This window comes from Pan paniscus, chromosome 3 (genome assembly GCF_029289425.2).
Source record: "Pan paniscus chromosome 3, NHGRI_mPanPan1-v2.0_pri, whole genome shotgun sequence".
NCBI classification, from domain to species: Eukaryota; Metazoa; Chordata; class Mammalia; order Primates; family Hominidae; genus Pan; species Pan paniscus.
Window position 1 is genome coordinate 162,007,945 of NC_073252.2, and position 22,282 is coordinate 162,030,226.

General features: G+C 35.6%; 1 protein-coding gene across 4 annotated transcripts in view; it reads right to left on the bottom strand.

The window, feature by feature from the left end:
• The window catches only part of MARCHF1 (membrane associated ring-CH-type finger 1), an 852,478-nt gene that overhangs the window by 667,506 nt on the left and 162,690 nt on the right, over positions 1 to 22,282 (bottom strand). The gene's annotated exons all lie outside the window — the stretch shown is intronic.

A 22,282-nucleotide genomic window follows, 5' to 3' on the forward strand; every position in this document is an offset into this window, starting at 1 on the left:
TCGAACCCACGGCCGCACGTTTTAGGACTTTGAAGACTCAACCAGCTCCGCTCAGTTCTCGAGCCCCAATATTTACAAATATTACAATAAAGGGACTGATAAGTAACCTGGGCCAAGCAGAACAATTATTCAAGTATATGGATCTTCCTAGTAAGAAGGTAGGTGTGTGTGACTAAAGGAAATCTTATCTGATGCTCACGTTGATAATTTGTGAATACACAAGGCACTCCCCTCTACACTACGTACTGTGAATCAGCCTTCACAAGTACCCATTTTGCTTTTTACTTTTAGAGACCTGACACGGGATATCTTTGAATCTATAGACTAGGTTTAAAGTAACCTGAGAATATGCATCACAGATAGTAAATAACACAATGTACCATGAAAGACATATTTTGGTGAGATCTCCCCTCAAATGAAAGAATAAAATGCCAAAAACATCCTGTAAAAAGCTAAATCTATCTTTTATTGGTATCATCATGAATTATGAATTTTCCACTTCTGAATCACAATGTGATCTTGGTTGTATCTGTTCTGTCAGATTATACCTAAAACCAAAGTATCTAACTAGGTTTAGATACGGCAAGTGGTAGAGGAATAAAATTTGAGTGGCATGTATGTTTATTTAGGGAGGAATAATTTTTTACTTTCTGAGACATTTATGTTTTTAATGAGCAAGGAAAATAGTATTTCTAGTGTTAATTAGTTCTTACACAAGGATCATGAGATGGTTTTCAGCAGGTACTAGTCACATGTCCTACATTGACAAAATATGCTATATTAAAAATAATATTTCCCTAAAACAATCTTTTCACAGGCTATGGGATTTGTGGAAAAACACTCAGGAAGAAGATAAATTAATATAGTGTTCTATTGAGAAGTTAGCAGCACAGGCATTAGGAAATTTGTGTCTGAGCCATAATTCCACCAGGAAACATGGCAGAAGCCTTGAGTAAATAACATTTTTTGCTTCATTTTCCCCATCAGTGAATTGGGAATAGAAGTATCATTTCATCTTGTCTCATACTATGTCCCATAAGCAAAAGAGGGGCTCAAAAACCTAAAAGGCTAAAATTCCAGACAAATAGAAATACATTCCCTGAAACTCTTACTATAAGAATATGAGCAATAGAGTCAAGAAACTAAAAGGCTAAAATTCTAGGCAAATAAAAATATATTTCCTGAAATCTTTACTATAGGATATGAGCAAAAATTCAAATAAAACAAGCAAGAGTAGCTAGAAAATATCACAGATTCCACTAGTAAAATGCTTGTGGATTTTAATAATCCTATTCAGTTTACTGATGTGTGCTCAGATTGATCATATGTTCCAAATCCTATAACCCACACATAGCAAGAACACTGAGACAATTGAATGAGCTTACATAAACTGCCTTGAAAGTAAGACTTGCCTTGTGTACTTCTCAAATAGTTTCATTCTGTACACCCTCACTGCCACTAACGGATTTCAAACCTTCAACATTTTCTTTTATATAGCTTATACAATAAACTTTTCACTGTCATTGAACTCTATCTTGTTTTGCTTCCCACAAATTCATCTACCACACTGACATCAAAATCAAACTTCTACACCGGGCAGGGTGGCTCACGCCTGTAATCCCAGCACTTTGGGAAGCCAAGGCAGGCAGATCACCTGAGGTCAGGAGTTCAAGACCAGCCTGGCCAACATGGTAAAACCTGGTTGTTACCAAAAAAATACAAAAGTTAGCCAGCTGTTGTAGAGCCCGCCTGTAATCCCAGCTACTCGGGAGGCTGAGGCAGGGAATCGCTTGAGAGGCAGAGACTGCAGTGAGCGGAGATCACTCCACTACACTCCAGCCTGGGTGACAGAGCAGGACTCTGTCTCACACACACACACACACACACACACACACACACACACACACACACACACACACACAGAGAGAGAGAGAGAGAAGAGAAGAGAAGATAAAAGAAGAGAAAAAAATCAAAATTCTAAGGTGTAGATATGACAATTTTATTTCCCTGCTTAAAGTTTCAGTAGCTCCCCAGTGGCTTCCCAATATCTTATCATGACATATATGGGGCTCTGTGCCCTTGAACCTGCATATGTCTTCAGTCTTTGCTCCCATGGCACAGTACTTCTAACTGTGTGCTCCAGCAAACTATTGGAAGTTCCCAGGAAGGCAGGCTACTTTTGTGCCTATGTACCTTTGGTTCTTTTGCTTTTTCCTGGGACCTCCTTGCAATCTTTAGTTGCCTTTGGTTACTTTTCCTTTAAGCACCATTTAAGATATCCCTTTCTACAGGAGGACTTTCTGGGTGACTGCATTCGGAGAAGCACACCTTCTCTGCACTCCTATGCATGGTATGTATGTTTGTATTACTGCATTTACCACCTTGTGTTATTTATTGTGTATTTGGCTCTCCCTCTATAAAGACTTGTTCATCTTACAATTTGGATTCCTAGTGTCTATTATATTATTTACTGGCAAGATGCAAGATATCATTGTAAACATTAAATAGTCATTTTGAGCTGTTTCCCAGAAGAAAAATCAAGGATGGCGTCAGTCCTAATATGATTACCAATATCTAAGACGCACTTCTCTCTCTACCCTCTAACATATTGTGCTCTGAGTTATGCTTAGAAGGTGATTTACCATTTCTAAATATAACTGGTACCTGTTTCCTGCACATAAGTCTTGTATAACTGGTTCAAGTTTATTTATTTTTCAGGATACAGTCCTATAAAATATGTCTTCGTCCTTTACCATGGCCTTTTGTCTAACACACAGATCAAATGTTTGCAAACTAAATGGATCCCACAATTATCTTTCTTCAAAAATGTTATACATTTAACGATTTATTCTTCAAATATTGTATAACTTCTACAGCCTAAGCATTAAGTTTATAACAGTACATAAGAGAGAAATATCCCTCCTTTAATGACCTAGGTATCCTAGTAAGAGTAAAGAAAGAAATAAACAATCAAAGTAGATAATTTCAGAAAGCAATAAGTGCTAGGAAGTGAAGAAAACAGAATGATGTTCTCTAGGGAGTAGCCATAGGTGTATGCAGGTGAATGGTTGGAAGATCTTCCTGCGAGGGTGATGACTGAGCTAAGATCTAGTAAGGATCTGGAGTGGAGAGCATTCCAGGCAGAATGAAGAGCCAGGGCCAAGACCACGAGGTGGAAACAGACTAACAGAAAGAAAGCCAGACCACGAAGCAGAAACAGACTAACAGAAAGAAAATCAGGTCGACTTGCCTAAAAAGAGTGAGCTGGGGGAAAGCATGGCGGGAGAAACAAGGTTGCTGAAAGCAACTCTTATTTTCTTGGCTTTAGAAACCAAGAAAATGCATTTGGGTTTTATCTTAGCATAATGAAAAGACATGTAAGACTTCTGAACACGAAATCTGACATGTTTTACAGACATGTTTTACATCGTTTTGTTTTGTTTTGTTTGTTTTCTTTTGTTTTGAGATGGAGTCTCGCTCTGTTGCCAGGCTGGAGTGCAATGGTGCGATCTCGGCTCACTGCAACCTCCGCCTCCCAGGTTCAAGCGATTCTCCTGCCACAGCCTCCCTACAGGCACGAGCCACCACACCCAGATAATTTTTTTGTATTTATACTAGAGACAGGGTTTCACCATGTTGGCCATGATGGTCTCCATCTCTTGACCTCGTGACCCGCCCGCCTGGGCCTCCCAAAGTGCTGGGATTATAGGTGTGAGCCACCGTGCCCAGCCAAGACTTATTTTTTACAATGAATTTTAAGTAGGACAAGAGTTGGGAGGCTATTGTAGCAGTACAGTCAAGACATGTTGGTGGTCTGGAAAGGGAGAATAATGGATACAGACTGAAGATGAATTGTTAACAAATTGCATATGAGAAGCAAGGTAAAGAGATAATTAAGAATAACATACGGGTACTTGGTTTGAGCAGCTAGAGGGATTTGGTGTCATCTCAATGGGGAAGAATAGGGAAGGAACAAATTTAGGGACAGAAATTCAGTATTTTGTTTATAGAAAGGCTAGCTTGAATTTAATGTCCAAATTCCTTAGTATAATGTATAAGGCTTTAACTGTTTTATTATGACATACAAGCAAATTCCTCAAATATTAAGGCAAGAAAAAGAAAAATGTAGCTAATTATTCTTTCCTTCAGTGAAATAAATACTTTATGTTTCTACTCAATTAAACAAATATTTATTGAGCATTCACAGCCAGAAACTATGTCAGGCTCTAGGGCTATAGTAGCGAATGAAATGAAAATATATCAGCTCTGCTGGAACTTGCAACTGATAGGGAAGAAAAACATGCAAAACATTATGCTATGTGTTTATGAGAGTTACATAAGAAAAAGTTTCAGTATGGGAGCCAAGAGCTTAGGGAGCTGACCTTGATTTAGAGATCAGGAAAGCCTGCCCAAGAAACTGTCATTACATTTAGATGATTTGAAGGATGAACAGGCATTGTCTAAGCTAAGGAGATGGTGGAGGGAGAGTTCCAGTCAGAGGACATAATCTATACCAAAACCCAAAAGTGAGAGAATGCAGTAGATATTATGAACCATAAAATGTTCCATATGACTGTATCTTAGAGTGTAAGGGGCAAAAGTGGTGTGAAATATGGTTGCAGAGGCAGGAAGAAGTTATGGAGTATGTTGGTAAGGAAATAAAACACTTAAAGCAGAAGAGTGGTATAAAATAATTTGTATTTTTAAAAGACTAGAATGTGTAAAAAGTTAATTTTCAAAAAAACCCTTATCAGGCAGATTTTGTTATTATCCCCATTATATATGTTAGAAAATCAAAGCTTAGGCTGTTTCAGAAACCTGTTCAAGGCATAGCTAGTACTCAAACCAGGATTTAAATCAAATTTGATTTGATTAAAGTCCATGATTTCCCACTACGCCTTGCTGCTTTATAATTTGCTAGTTCTTTCTGCTGTATCTACACAATGGTAGTCATAGTTCTCGAATATTTCCTATTTGCTTATGCCATTTCATAAAACATAAAAGCATCCTTCAACATACTGGGAACATGAATTTTCTTATCAAACTATAGTAACTGTAGTGGGACAATATTTTGAGGTAGTCAATGTAATGTTTACTCTCTTAGTTCCTTTTGACCTATATCCATCCACCATTAAACCAAAATGGTGAAACACATACAAATGTACACACACATACGTACAAGCACAGAGAAAGGGAGAGAGGGAGAGAGGGAGAGAGAGGGAGAGAGAGAGAGAGAGAGAGAGAGAGAGAGAGAGAGAAATAGCAGAGTAGATTGAGTTTCTGATTTTGGAGATGTTCGCCCCCTCTCTCTCCTTGATATAGACAATAGTAATGAAAGCCCTGGATTTCAGTGCCTAGAATCAGACACCCATTGAGGTTTTATGGGATTTTTAGAGCTTTATTGTAAAAATCACATTTTAAACATTGGCAGACTCAAACAGCTTATATTAACCACAGGGAAGGAAGGATGTATAATAATGAAGCAATTTTATTGGACATTCAGGTAAGAGAAAGAAGGAAAGAGAGGGATAGGGGTGTGTGGCTGTGTAGGAGAAAGAGAGAGAGAGATAGAGAGAGGGAGAAACTTATTTTGCTAATTTGGCTCATTCTATTGTGGAGGATTGGTAAATCGAAAATCTAATGGGGTAGCCTGGCAGCCTGGAGACTCAGCAAAGAGTTGCAGTTCAAGTCTAAAGGCTGTCTATTGGTCTTATTCCTTCTTACTCCATGGAAGATAGTCTTTTGTTCGATTGCAGTCTTGAAATGATTGAATGAAACCCACCTACATTAAGGAGGGTAATCTGCTTTACTCAAAGTCCAGCTGTTTCAATGTTAATTTTACTACCCTCACCCTGTGCCAAAAAAAACAAAACAAAACAAATAAACCTTCATAGAAACATCCAGAATAATGTTTGACCAAATATGGGCACAATGCCCCAGCCAAGTTGACATATAATATATCCGTCACTGAAGGACTTTGAAAATAGTAGAGATTTGCCTGACCTTCAATCTGGACTCTACAGAAAACACCCTCGCTTGAGAGTAGATATCATTGTGAAGTAACCTTGAGAAGAAAGTAAAAGAAACAAAAAAGCTGAGACTGAACTAAAAATGGGAAGTAACTGGGTTACAATTGTAAAATGTGTTTTATTCTACTATCATGTTTAAAAACAGATCTACAGAAAAGTTAACTTTAATTATAAGGAATAAAAATATATATTCACACATCTGATTTACATTTGTAATTCTAAAATTATGACTTCACTGTAGTGTTCTGGGCATCACTCTACTAGTACCCAGTCCCTCTATTAGAAATGTTTGGATGTGATTTCTTTTTTCCCTAGTATATATGAGAAACAGGCTTGATTATGTTTCTCTGTCTAAGCATAGTTGATAGATAGGTGCTAAATTGAAGTACATGGCGTGAAGTCTCATCAAACGTCAAAAATTCTCAGATTTAACGTCATTTCATCAAAGTAAAAAACAACAAACTGATAGTTCACCATTTTGAACATGGTTAAAAGTAGAACAAATATTAGAAATCAACATATAAGAGCAGTCAAATAAAAAAACTGTTTTTCACTTACAAAAATTGTTTTGGATGAGTAATGTTTTCCTTCAGATTTTGGACACGTACCTCCACAAAAGAATCCATTTTTAAAAAATCATGACTTTAGTTTTTGCTCTTTGAGACAGCCAGGCAAAGGGAAAATAATATGAGCTTTTTACATTGTGTGAGTCACATTTTACTGTAAGTACAGAACATATTTTGCCAGTGAAAAATGACATTAAATGTGTCATTCTTTGTTCAGTAGCAATGACCCAGTTATAGCTAACCATTTTGTGTGAAAAACTTTGTGCCTAATGAAATATGCAAGAAGCTCCTCTGATTCAGAAACCCTGGAATCCTGAAAATGCATACTATGACAGGCATCAGGAAGCTGGTAATGGTTGAGGCTGTGAAAAGAATGTCAAAGGTAACACTGAAGGTGTCAAAAGACAATTCAGAGCCAAGTACTGAGAATTTTCTCTGCAGTGACACTTCCAGCCTTATTCAGCTTCATCAGAAGGTAATTTCTTCAAGGCCTTGTAAACTTAAATGGGAGCATTAAATATTTAATTTTACAATTACAACATTAAATTCTCTTGCCATTTCAGCATTTTGATGTCTCTGTACAATCAAGAAACGTATAAAGAGTTAAATAAAATAGTATTCAATTATTTTTAAACTAAAATGATCCAAATGCAGTGAACATTTTCTTTGAGAAAATGTCTTAATTCTTATATAGTGTTTTACTGTATCCATTCCTTTGATTTACTGAGTTTAAATCTACTATTCTTATTTTAATCCTATATAAACACTTTATCCTTAATCCCATAGAAAAGATTGATACCTAAGAATTCATTTCATTGTTAGTAATTGACAGAAAAGAAAACAATCTATGTATAATGATCACATTCTGCCGCTAAGTAATGATGAGAGCTTATATTTACTGAGCAGTCAATATGTCCTCAAACTGTGCAAAGAACTTTACTTATTTTACTTGCTGTTTATAAAACATAATAGTATAGGCACTATTGACACTTGTATTTGAAAAACTAAAATAAGGCTTATGTAGGATAAGTTGCCCAGAGTCATATAGTGGAACCTGGGCTTGAACTCTGGAAACTCCAGCACAAACTCGCTACTATAAACAGTTTTGCTGGGGAATAAACTAACAGGAAACAGGCATGTCCATCGTCCTCAATTGATTGCCTAAGAAAAAGAAAGATTTTAAAGTTTCCTATTTAATTTAAAATAACCAAAATTGTTCTAAATGAGAAATCAACATAGGTTCTATCAATTTAGTGATAGTATGAAGATGTAATTTCTGTTTGTTTTCTTTGAAATACTTGCTAGAAATTTGAAATATTTCTGTTATTTCTTTGCTCTTACTACCCAAGGTTGAGCCACAGTTGTCTACTTAAAAAAAAAAAAAATCTCTCTAACTATTCTTGAATTTAATTTCACCTAGAGTACTATATCTCTATAACCATAAAAAATAGTGAAAAATAATTTGTAAGGTAGCCAAAGGAAAATCTAACTGAACTAAACAATTTGATAAAATTTTTCAGAATGATATACTTCACAGTAATATCTTCTGAGCAGTATACAATTAAACTCAAACTTCATTAACAATGACCATTAATAATAGGCTCAGCTTTAATAATATGAAACAAAAACTACATTCAAAAAATACTTGAAATTGTAAATGACCCACTCTATTAATCTATTCTATTCTATTTGGTATTCTTAGATTTCTACTTCTGAAGACTAAAAGTAACATGACATCCCATCCCCGAGTTATCTTTGTTAAAAAGTGAAAATGAAAAATAATAAATCTCATTTTGGCCGGGCGCGTTGGCTCATGCTTGCAATCCCAGCACTTTGGGAGGCTCAGGCAGGCAGATCACCTGAGGTCAGGAGTTCGAGACTAGCCTGGCCAACATGGCGAAATCCCGTCTCTACTAAAAATACAAAAATAGCCGGGCACGATAGCAGTTGCCTGTAATCCCAGCTACTTGGGAGGCTGAGGCAGGAGAATCTCTTGAACCCAGGAGGCGGAGGTTGCAGTGAGCCAAGGTCATGCCATTGTACTTCAGCCTGGGCAACGACAGCAGAACTCGGTCATAAATAAATAAATAAATAAATTTTATTTCATAATACACAAACCAAACTAAAGCTTTTTGCTATTTTTTTTTTTATTGAATGGGCCAAAGTTGTTCCAAAAAACTTGTTCATTAAAACACAAATTAAAAGAAGCTTCAGTTTCTAAAATTTGGAAGTGCTTTGTTACATCAGACATCAAACTAAGAATTGAAAAGGTAAGAGGAAAAAATTTCAGTCCATTGACTTACTGTAATACAGTCTCTACATTCACCTTTGTTTCAAGTAAAAAAGGAAGAATATTTTTTCAAAGACTATAAACCTAACTTTGAATTGGGGCCTCACTCCTTTGAAGATTCCTTATTATGTAACTATAAGATATTCAAATATATATTGGGAATTAGTCACTATACTTAATAATTTTATTTAATAATTGTAAATCAATAACAAAGGAAAAAACTCTGCAAACGGTAGAGAAAAACCAAGTTTTAAATTATAATTAACAAGTATGATAATACTAAAAAAATTGTATTAATTTTATCATTAAAATTTACCATAAATACTAAATAAAAATGATGATATAATAGTAACAGGGGATATTGACTGAGAATTTACTACGATGTAGGCTCTGCTCTAAGCATTTATTGTATAAACTCTTTTAACAATAGAAAGTTCTTTTCCTCATTGATATTTTTGCAGGTGAGGAAGGGGTAATAGAAGCCATTATTAAGAAGTGAAGAGTAGTAATATATACCAAGATAAGTCATCATTATTTTGTGTTTTACAATGCATAAAAACATTATTTCCTAATACGTCTGTATAACATGATCTCCTGGTTACAGCACCGCCAATTTGGAAATGTTTAATCCATTGTGGGCCAATACATTCAATAGTTTTTTCAATTTTTCATTTTAAGTTTATTCATTTATTCATTTGACAAGTATTTCTTGGAGGCCTACTATGTTACAGGCACCGGCAGTGAATCCAGATGGGAAGAAAACAGGCAGTATTAAACCAATCACCACAACAATACATTTACAAATATAAATTGTGATAGTTTGAATAAAGGGAAAGCATATTTTATTAGGAAAACATTAAAGAGAAACCAGTTTTGACTGGGCCAGAAATAGATAAAACCTCACTGAAGGTTTGGAGTCTACTGTGCTGGGGGTACTGAGGTGAGGCAGCTGCAGCCTAGAGCTAGCAGATGAAGGGCTGCCTGCCTCCCTGCTGGTATTCACCACAGTAGCGGAGCCAAGGAAGTTGTAGAGGGAACAGGGATCCCCTGCTGAAGACTGTGTGCACTGTTGCACTGGAGTTGGTTTGGGACCAGGTATGGGAGCTAAATGATGAGAACACATGGTCACAGAGAGGGGGAACAACAAACACTGGGGCCTTTCGGAGGGTGGAGAGTGGGAGGAGGGAGAGGATCAGGAAAAATAACTAATGGATACTAGGCTTAATAACCTTGTGATGAAATAATCTGTACAACAAACCTCCGTGGCACAAGTTTACCTATGTAACAAACCTGCACATGTACCCCTGAACTTAAAATAAAAGTTGAAAAAAACACAAAAAACCTCACTGAATGAGGGATATTTAAGTAGAGCTTTCAAGATAGGAATTGCCAGGCAAAGGTTTCAGGGAGGAGCTTTCTAGGCAAGGGGGATTGTGTATGAATCCCTGATGTCAAGGAGCTCTGTGTCTTCAAGGGATTAACTCATCAGTGTCTCTGGAACAAAATAAAGGAAGCTTGAGAAGGGACTAGAGAGGCAAGGAGGGGCCCAGGCCTGCTAGGTCATATCAAGACTGTGGAAAGTAACTCAGGTGCAATGGAAAGGTATTTGAAGGGTTTGATGGAAGGGACTGACAGAATTTAAATTGCATCTAGAAAAGATCCTCTCTGCTGACACACTGGGCTGGATTCTTTCTTCCTGCCTCCCCTACCTCCCTTGCAAACTGGGAAGTATGAGCTTTATTTAATGCACAGCCGTAAGCATCTAAAGTGAGTTTAACCCAAAGTTGAGTATTTGTAGACAAACTGCAGAAGTTTAACATTTTCCTGAGTCTTCCCAGATGTTATCTGAAGTTATTTCCCAAAAAGAAGTAGTAATCTTTGCCTCCTTACTTGGATTTGCCTATAGAAGGAATAAGTGCCATTCTTCTCAACATGGATAAATGATCAAGCAAGAGAGAAAAGATGATTCTTTAAAAGTAATGGCAGACAAGGACAGTGCTATTTCAAGAGAAGAAAATGAGTGAGAGCTCTGGGTATTGAAATGGGCATTTAAAAGCTGCCTTGTGGGAAATTGGTTAAGCTCTGGAGTTCAAGAACAGCCTGGGCAACATGGTGAAATCCCATCTCTAAAAAAATACAAAAAGAATTAGCTGGGTGTGGTGGCGTGAGCCTGTAAGTCCCAGCTTGTTGGGAGGCTGAGGTGGAAGAAACACTTGACCCCAGGAGGTTCAGGTTGCAGTGAGCTGAGATCATACTACTCTAGCTTAGGCAACAGAGTAATACCCTGTTTCTCTGTCTCTGTCTCTCTCTCTCTCTCTCTCTCACTTTCTCTCTCTATATATATAATATATATACACACATACATATTTATTATATATATTATATATAAAATGTTTGTGTGTGTGTATAAAATAAAAGTTGCCTTGTATTCTAAACATTAATTGAAAAAGTGAAACTGGTTGTAATTTTTTTGCATTAACATTAGTTAAAACAATGCTCTTGACACATAAAGAGGAAAAATCTCTGTGGCTTAAAATACTAGTTTCTCTGCTCAATCAAGAAAAAAATATGATGCCTGATCAGAAGACTCTCCTCCAAATAGTAATTCAGGAATGATTTCTTCCAATTTATAGCTCTACCACTTGGACAATATATCTTCCAAGATCTCCATACTCATCTATACTGTATCCAACTTTGGGAGGAGCATGAGCTTCATCCCAGGGAGGTTCTTATGGCCCAGGGCTGGAATCTTCTCATAGTACACTGGCCAGAACTTAGTCATACTTAACTACAACGCAATCTGGAGCACCCAACAAGAGGAGGAGATGGATTGATTAGAAGCTAGGTAGTCTCTGAAACTATAGGGTTCCATATGACATATGTGTTTGAAAATCCTGCAGTACAAAGCAAATACCATGATAGCAGAGAGATCCAGACTTATGGAGAAAAAGGAATAGCCAAAAAGCAAAACAAAACAAGAAATATTAATATTATGCTTTTATATATTAAATAATGTTGTCCTCATTGTATAAAATAGTGTTATAAATTGCCTTTCCCTTACTTGAATCACTGGCTTTTCTCATAAAATTAGTTCTCTTCATTTAACATGCATTTGTATAATTGGAATATTTTACTAATAGGATAAAAACCTCTCAATTAATTTTACTAAGTGGCATCTAGAAGAAAATTTAGATTTCATGGAAATCATGTGTAATTTATAATTAATGATGAGAAAAGGTCCAACCATTGAAAGAAGAAAATTTTAATGCAGTGAAAAAGGATAAATAATTAGGCCTTATTGGCTAATGAGTTATTTGAATAAACATCTTGGCTAGGCAGTTACATATAATTAAATGTTTTCTACATTTTTTATGAAATTATTCTTATTGAACAGTACAAAAGAAAGTTCTGCTATATTATTCTAGTTTTCAGTTATAAATAAAAAAGCATTTAAACACAAACAAACATCACTATGATTACAGTATGCAATATTCACTGGAAAGAGGCAAAAGTGTGAATAAACTGATTGATAAGAAAACTATGACATTTTCCTAAGTATGAGAGACTTCGGATCATTTATCAGCATCTGCGAAGATGAGAAAAAGCTGATGGCTTAAAGCTGAAGAACATTTTAGAAGTAAAATTGACACAGCTTCATGGCAGATTATATAGAGAAGATGCAGAACAGAGAGATATCAAAGATAATTACTCAGTGTCTAGCATGAGCAACTCGAATGAAAATTCAATTAACCAAGAGAGGGAAAATTAGAAGATAAATAGATATGGAAGAAAGATCAGGAGTTCAGTTTGAGGCATATTGAATTTGAGATGCCTGTATGTTACCCAGTTGGGTAAGTCAAGAAGACTGTCATAGATATGGGCTGGAGCTCTGAAGATCTGAGTCATCTGGATGTATAAATATTGGCATTCCTTGGTATATAGATAGTGTTCCATGTTATGTTATTATATGAATAAAGATAAGAAATGAGTGGATAAGTTCAGTTAAGGACCTCAATATATAGGAGTTATATTAAGAATTGGAGCCAGCAAAGTTGACTGAGATGCAGTCAGAAAGGCAGGAGGAATCTGACTCCCATGTTCATTTCTACATTATTGACAATAGCCAAGACAAGGAAGCAACCTAAGCATCCATCAAAGGACAATGGATAAAGAAAATGTGGCAAATATACTGCCTTTATAAAGAAAACTATTCTGCCTTTATAAAGAAAGAAATACTATCATTTATAACAACCTGAATGAATCTGGAGGACATTATGCTAAGTAAAATAAGCCAGGTATAGAAAGACAATTACTGCAAGATCTCATTTATACGTGGAATCTAAAAAGAGTAAAATTCATAAAAGCAGAGAGTAGAACAGTAGTTACCAGAGACTAGGAACATGGGGAGTATGGGGAAAGGGGAGAGGTTGGTCAAAGGGTACAAAGTTCCTCTTAGACAAGAGAGAAAGTTTTAGTGATTTATCACAGAGAATGATGATCATAGTAATAATGCACTGTGTATTTCAAAAATTGCTAAAATATTAGATTTTAAAGATTCTTACTCCCAAAATAATAAGTAGTTGAGGTGGTAGATATGTTAATAAGCTTGATTTAATCTTTATGTATATATATATACACCACATTGCAACCTGCATATGTGTATGTATGTATGTATATATATATACCACATTGCAACCTGCATATGTGTATATATATACACATACATATATATACCAATTGCATAAATGCATGCAATTATTATTTGTCAATAAAAATAACATAAAAAGAACATCAAATGTGGTTTGGCAAAAGTCAAAGGCCCAGTTAAGAGACTGTTTTAAAAATAGGAAATAATCCTAGAAGTTCTTATGAGAAAAAGACAGAAAATTGTATCCATTCATTCAACAAATATGTATAGAGTGTTTGCCAATACAAGGCATATCCTGGGTACTAGAACTGAAGAAGGAAACAAAAACTCTTTGCCCTCATGGTCTTATATTGGCCTTATAGAAACTTGACAATGGTTAAAGACCTTAGAAGAATCAGTGTGGTAAAGTAGTAGGTACGGATGCCATCTGGGAATGAGTTGAAGTGGAAAGAAGCAAGCAGAGATGACACGTTTAGACAACTATTTTGAGAGAATTCGCTTTGAAACTTACAGTGATAGAGCAGTAGCCAGAGGGAGAAGTAAATTTAAATGAATATTTTTAAAATATGGAGGATGCTCCAACATGTTTGAATGCTTATAGGAAAGAATTATTGAAAAGGGAGAGATAAAGAAAACAGTGTGAAAAGTCATGGAACAAAGTCCCAGAGAAGAAAGAATATTATTATGGGGTCATGTAGCATATTACTTCCTTTGAAAGCAACTGATAATTTGCTCTCAAAGTGATGATGATGATGATGATAAAAAATGGAAGAGGAGTATGAGGAAGAAAAGAAGGAAGAGGAGGAGAAAGAGAAGGAATAGAAACAACAACAAAAATAATACCAACTATTTAATACAACCATCAACATTCATTAAACATTTGCTCTGTCCTAAGGATTACGCAAAGCTCTGGCACACATTTCTCTCATTTAATCATCATGATAGCCATATGAGATGACATTATTTTCCCCATTTTTCAAGAGAGAAAAATGAGGCACATCAAGGTATCTTGTTTATGCAATCATCCAGCCAGTAAGCGATGAGTCAGACTTTCAAGGTGCCAGTGTTTCTGTCTTCAGAGCTTAGGCTCTGAATTATTTAAAGACATTTTTCTATTTTGATATCTTTCTATGGATGTTAACAGACTTAAAATTTTTTAAAGTATATTTTCTGTTTTTTCATGGGTTTGGGAGTAGGAGAGAAGCAAAGATGTGTTTGTTTCAACATTTTATTTCATACTCCATATATTATTTTTTACTCAGAAAAAATATATGTATGTATATGATCAGCCTTCAATATCCATGGGAGATTGGTTCCAGGTCTTTAGAAGATCAGATAGCAAGATCCACTGATGTTCAAGTCCCTTCAGTCTTATGTATCCATGGGTTCGGTATCCCTTGAAATTTCCTCCAAGGTTGGTTGAATCCAAGATGCTAAGAATTCTCCCATTTAATCATCGTGCTAGCCATATGAGGTGCCATTATTCTCCCAATTTTACAAGAGTGAAAAACGAGGCCCACCAAGGTATTGTGTTTATGCAATCATCCAACCAATATGTTATGAGTCAGACTTTGAAAGTGCCAGTGTTTCTGTCTTCAGGGCCTCCAGGGCATGAAAGGTTTGACTGTATACACATATATATATATATTTTTATTATTATACTTTAAGTTTTAGGGTACATGTGCACATATTTTTAAATCAGTGTTTTGAAAGAAAGGACACAACAGCAAAGGGCAAAAATGTAACTAAAGCCAATGGGTAAATGACAAGCCTGCATATATATTACTGCATATATATTATATATGTGTGTGTGTGCTTATGTCATATATGTATTTCTATTTCACATAACAGTGCCTATTGTAAGTAATTCGTTTCTTAAATTTTCAATAATGCCTTTAATTACTTTTCTCTGGGCTTTTACTTTAATCATTATTATTATTATTATTATTATTATTATTATTATTATTATTTGAGATGGAGTCTCGCTCTGTGGCCCAAGCTGGAGTGCAGTGGCGCAAGCTCTGCTCACTGAAAGCTCCGCCTCCCAGGTTCACGTCATTTTCCTGCCTCAGCCTCCCAAGTAGCTGGGACTACAGGTGCCTGCCACCACGCCCTGCTAATTTTTTTTGTATTTTTTTAGTAGAGACGGGGTTTCACCGTGTTAGCCAAGATGGTCTCAATCTCCTGACCTCATGATTCGCCTGCCTCGGCCTCCCAAAGTGCTGGGATTACAGGCGTGAGCCATCACGCCCGGCCTGGGCTTTTACTTTTAAAAATTGTACGTAACACATTGACTACAGACAACAAAACAGGAATATTAATAAGATAGGTATATGCTAATAAAATTAGGTCATCAATATTTTTAAAAAATTAAAACCAAAACGAATTTTAAAAATTTAAAATGTATCTATTATAAATGAGATGTCCTTTAGATGACATAATAAATTATATCTTCAAATGTTATTTTTTGTCTATTGTATAAATGAAAGTATATTTAGAAATTTAAATATATAAATGAACAATAAAAATCTTATTAATTAAAATCTAATTTGGGGTTTTGGAGTTTGAAACTTCAGGCAAAATGTAAATAATCTTCATCTTAATAAGAAATTATATTATACATTTTAAAACAGTTAAAAGAGTACAACTGGATTGTTTGTAACACAAAGAAAAGATAAATGCTTGAGGTGATAGTTATACCATTTGCTCTGATGTAATTGTGATGCATTGTATGTTTATATAAAAATAACTCCTGTATATGTTTATGGGTAAATATATACACCTACTATGTACCCATAAAAATTTTAAAAAGTCCATGTAAATATATATTTTTCTGTATTCATGACACATACAACAATATTTTAAGTAAATAAACAATGAAAAAGTAAAAAAAATTGTATATTAAAAAAGAATTGGGTATTTTATGTTGTCTTCATATATTTTTGAGTGGTGGTCACTCAGATTTCTGACCTACCGAACTGTGAGACAGTAAATGGATTAAGTTACTACATTTATGATAATTTGTTATATAAATTCCTAACTGCTTCCTATCTGGTTAACATGAAACCATGTTGTACTTGCGAGTCTACAATCCATTTGTCACTATAAATGAAGATTGGTTCTAAAACACATCTTTGTTTATGTAACAAAGTTTATATAACTTCATTGAATCCCCATTATTCTAAAAAAAAAAAAACACTCCACTTTTTAAATGTCTAATATGACGTGATAATATATTATCAGGCTAAGATCAAAGATTGTGTAAATGGTAGACATAGATCCAAGTCATAGCTTATCATAGCAATGTGTCATTGAACAAGGTACATACAATTCTGATCTTTAGAATCTTTGTCAGTTTAGAAGCCAGCTCACAAATTGGTGGATTTTTAGATAACTGTGGTCAAGGGTCTTTGGTAAGCAAAATATTTTAGTATATTTAAAAAATTATAATGCCTTTTAAATTATAACTCAATAATGCCTATAACGTGGGGCACATATTTTATGGTTTACCACAATCCCCACCATTTCCCTCCTGTCTTAACTTCTTATCACATCCCCATTTCTATCTGACACTTGAAATTGAAACGGGAAAAGTTCCCTTGTCCCCCTTGCAGGGCGTGCGATGGGGCTGTGGCTCGCTTCTTCAGTGCCCCCGCCGCTCAAACCTCAGATGGGCAGGCTCTGGGGCTCTGACCCCACGGCAGTGTCTAGGGGTGAATGTATACAGCTGAAGCCCCAGTGGGCATGTGTTACAGGCATGTTTTAGTTTAGCCGTCCGTAGTCGGCTTGTGTTCATCAGCTCAATTAGACCCTTCCTCATCACAGAGGGCTTTCTGTATCCTGGGGTTCTTTCCTTGGTTTACCAGAAGAATTGGATGACATGTGGGCTTGGAGAATGAGTGCAAGGTTTTACTGTGTGGAAGTAGCTCTCAGCAGTTGGGGGAGCCAGAAGAGAGATGGTTTTCCCCTGGAGCATTCGCCAAACCCCGCCTCCTTCCGTCGGTAGACAGCCTGCCAGCTTTCTGGCGTCTGTCACGTGCTCTTCTGCTGGCCTGCTCCCCTTGACGTCCAGCTGCTTGTTTTCTTCCACCGATGCATTCCTCTCCATGTCCAACTGCTTGTGTGTCTGCCTGCTAGGGTCTTGGGGTTTTTATAGGCACAGGATGGGGGTGTGACAGGCCAGAGTAGTCTTGGGAAATGCAACATTTGGGCAGGAAAACGAAAATTCTTGTCTTCACCTAGGTCTGTGAGCACAGGCCCAGGGGTGGAGCCCTAGCCAGGGACCACGAGCTTCTCCCTTCCATATCATTTAAAGGGACAATGCCCTTCCCTTCCCAGCACATCCGTTCCGTATCAAAATCACGTCATTGCTTTAAGAACTTCAAGCAACAAAATTAAGTGAGGTTGAGAAAGAATTTGAAATTTAAAAGATTTAGGAGGGAGAGATAAGACTGAGGTAGAATAGCCAGAGCACAAGGACAAAAGCCAAGCAGGTTGACAACAGTCCCAAAGAACTATATTACATTCCCAGTGATGAGTTGTGAAGGTGAAATACACTTTTCTATATCAACAACAGTAAAAACAATTTTCCATTAACCATGCTAGAGAAAATTCGGAACTTTTTATTTTATTTAAAAAGATAAAGTTGTTGAAATGTAATCAGAAGCGATCAAAGAATATACAATGAAAAAAGTAGGAAAAATATTATTTCTGTATTTAATTACGTTCTCACATAATGCCTATATAATTCTTGAGGCCACCTGGCCCTCAGTTTTGCTTAGAGTCAGAGACATAGGAAATGTTTCCCAATAATAGAACAAACCTAAACTGCATTGAAAGTCTCTGTGAAACAAACAAACAAAAAAATCTGTCTATAATGATACCAACATTTGAACTCATGAATGTACTTCCCTTTACGGTTTGGCCATTTATTTGCCCTCAACCTTTATCCAAGAAAACACCATGAGTGTAAGTGCTGGCAGTTGATTCATTTGTTTAGAAATAAAAATGTCTTTTAGGAGAAACTGTCAGGTAGTCAAAGTATAAATAATGTGCAGTTACAACTCTTTATTCTAAATGTCTTGGAAAATAATATTGTTAAACATTCTTTTAAATCTGCAAGTCTCATCAGTACTTCATTAAATCTCTGAATTTAAGGTGAAAGGGTATGTGTGCTAATAAGGAAAGAGAAGAAAAAAATATGCTTTACAAGGAATAGCAGTAGATTGAAAAAATAATTCTATGTGAAAATTTAATTAGTTGGAACCCAGGGGCAAACAAAGAAATAATTAAGTTTAGTTAATTTTTCTATTAATAAAGCAAAGTCATTTCTTGGATTAGATTAATTACTGATGAAGAAAAATATTTAAAGTTTCATTATCCTGAGCCTCATGATAGAACACAGAGCTCATACTCTATGTTTTTACCAATTTGAAAAATAAAGGAGTTATCTATGGCCTACAGCTGTCTCATTCCTTGAGAAAACCATGTGAGAGCAGGGCTCTACTGGAGTCTTTGTTACTGCAGGGAAAATTCCTGACTTTACAAACATAATAACATTTCCATTGTTCTCTGTTGTCTGCAAAGGTCAACATATACTATAACCCAAGAATACTTTAACTATTAAATTTTAAATACATCTGATTACAATTACCAAATTTACTGATGTAAATAAACCGGGAAAGTAGGATATTTTTACCTTAACCAATAGCATGAAAACAAATATAGCTGGAGTACAAATGTAGAATTAGAACTATTAGGAAAAAAATTTAAAAACCTATAGAGCAATCACCTTTCACTCTTATTTACTAGAGATGATAATTTGTCAATGTTTCAGCTGCTTGCCAATGATTTTATCCTGCTGTTGAACATAATGCAGCTCTCTTGGACTAAGTATTATTACTAAATTACCATTCACTTATGATTAACCTATTTTTCTAGACATTTTCATTCAACCAGACCAAACAACTTCCCCAAACAATTTTGAAACAAGTGTCACATGGCTATATCCAACGGGTTAGGATACTTATGTAGGCTTAAATTGATTTAGCCTGGGGTAAAATAAGACTTCAATTAAAGGTAAAAGTTTTGAGACACTGTTAAACAAAGAAAACAAAATGATTCTGTGTATTCATTCATTCATTCATTCATTCATCAAAAGCTAAAAATTCTATATAAGCCTTTGGGAAATGTACCTGTTAGTATTATTAATGATTGAGGATGGCCAATTAGGGAGGGAAGATAATTTTTCCCCCAAAACCAGTCATTTTAATCACAATGACATAAATAAAGGCAATGCTCCCACAAATGACTTATGTTATGACACCTTGGATGATAAAGACTCTTTGCCAGATGCTAGCACTGATGGGCTAATCCTGTCCCAGGAGCACATTCTGCCCCCAACCATTTATAAGGTCTATTAAAATAGAACTCAAGAGGGAAGGGCAGACTCCTGTGCTCCAGAACAGGGGCATCCCCAGAAAGCCAAACTGAAGCCTAAAAGGTGCTCCCCACTCATCGGTCTCCCTGTTCTTTTTGCCTATATGGTAAGAAAACATTTACAGAATAGGCTGGGGAATTGCCCTCGTCCTGAGTGTAAGAAGGGTTTTTAGTGGAGGTATTATTATAACAAAAAGAGAGAGAGAGGGGAAAAACAAACCATTTCAAAAAAAGGTGGCCTAACTTCTGCTATTTTGTGAAAGGGAAGTATTTCATCATAAAGGTCTTAGACATTCTTTAAAATATTTTTAAGGAGTTTTTCATTTAAAAAGGCAAGGCTCACTGGATCAAGACTATGAGAAACATTTAGACAACGTGCTAAATTTCCCTGCATAATAAGGTAAAACTATAATTCTTGGGAGAGGAGGTCAGAAACAGGGAAATAAGTATTTGGTATTAAAATAAAATAAAATTATAGAGAAGTATCGGGAGGTAATGGAGAGACCTTATGGAAATAGCTAGCAGAAAATTACTTTTCTATAACAAGGAGGGGACATAAAAGTGTAAGAATTGTAGTGTTGAGTATTGAAACTTAAGTGGCATTTTTATTCTTTTTCATCATGTAAATGGTCTTACTCCTAAACTTTCAGGAATAGTATTAAATTCATACTGTTGCATTAATGAGGTTAGAGAATAAAAGAAGGGGAGGTGGTGACAGGGCAGTAACCACAGGAAATGAAGCAATGAGCCAGAGAAAGGAGTAGGAAGAAAATGTGTCACATATACACCATGGAATACTATGCAGCCATAAAAAATGATGAATTCATGTCCTTTGTAGTGGCATGGATGAAGTTGGAAACCATCATTCTCAGCAAACTATCGCAAGGACAAAAAACCAAACACCACATTTTCTCACTCATAGGTGGGAATTGAACAGTGGAAACACATGGACACAGGAAGGGGAACATCACACACCGGGGCCTGTTGTGGGGTGGGGGGAGGGGGGAAGGATAGCATTAGGAGATATATCTAATGTTAAATGGCGAGTTAATGGGTGCAACACACCAACATGGCACATGTATACATATGTAACAAACCTGCATGTTGTGCACATGTACCCTAAAACTTAAAGTATAATTAAAAAAAAAAAAGAAGTAACAGTAGATAACGAGCCCTTGGGAAATCCTTGCAAGAAAATTGCGCATGAACCATTTTATATAGCAATTAATGTAAAAAGTATCCCCAGGAGGCTGAAATACCCAAGGATATGTAGACAGTATTGATGTCTGTTACTACAACAATTACTTTATTCCATTATTTCCTATGACTTTCTTTCTTTCTTGAGAAATACAAACTTAGCTTTGTTTTTGCAAGAGTTCTGCAGTTTTGTGAAGAAGTCTGCACAGGAGTGTTCCTAGCAGCTGTCTCGGTTTGGGCATTCATCAAGGAAGATTATAGTGGTGCTGAAGAATATTGTTATTATTAATCATGTGGAAGACATATTAAAATTAAATATTTAGTTATATAATTATCACTATTAACTAAAGAACATGATTTTTCAAAAACAACAGATTCATTAATAAACAAAATGTATCTGCTTTCCACACTCACTAGTTGCTTCTTATCCAATTTTCAAAAATCAGTTTTAAAGTTCAGATGTTATTTTTCATCTCATCTAAAACCAATGATCTTCAAATGAACTTTTCTTCAAAGTAGTGATATATGATATAGAGAACATACATCATTTGAATCATAACAATGAAGAATCAATTATAAAACTTGAAATTCCAGTGTGTTTTACATTTATGTCAATCCAGTTTTTCTCTTTGTGAACTTCAGAGATATGAATCCTTCAATATTTCAAACCAATCTCACTGATGAAATGTTAACACAAAGTAGAAGAGTGTATCTAGTTATGCCTTCATAACACTAAAATGATTTTAAAAACAAGAGCTGTCAAGCCTGGAAGGGAGCGATTTAAAAAGTCCATTCCTCTATACATTTCTAAAGTTATCAAATGTCCAATGACTCGGATCAGCTCTCTTAAAATTTAAAACTTATAGAAAGGACAAAAAAATGATGGACAATATGTCTTTTCAATGCTACACTAGGACATTATTTAACAAATCCATGCCAGAATTACTTGTCTCTAAGAGAACATACATGTGTTTGACTTTGTCATTTACTGTTTATTTATAGCCCTGGACCCAGACACGGTCAAGTTACATATCAATTTACAGATTTCTATCCCGTAGATAATATATCCCCAAAGTTTATAGTTTTATTGCCTTGTAAGGCAATAAGTCACTTT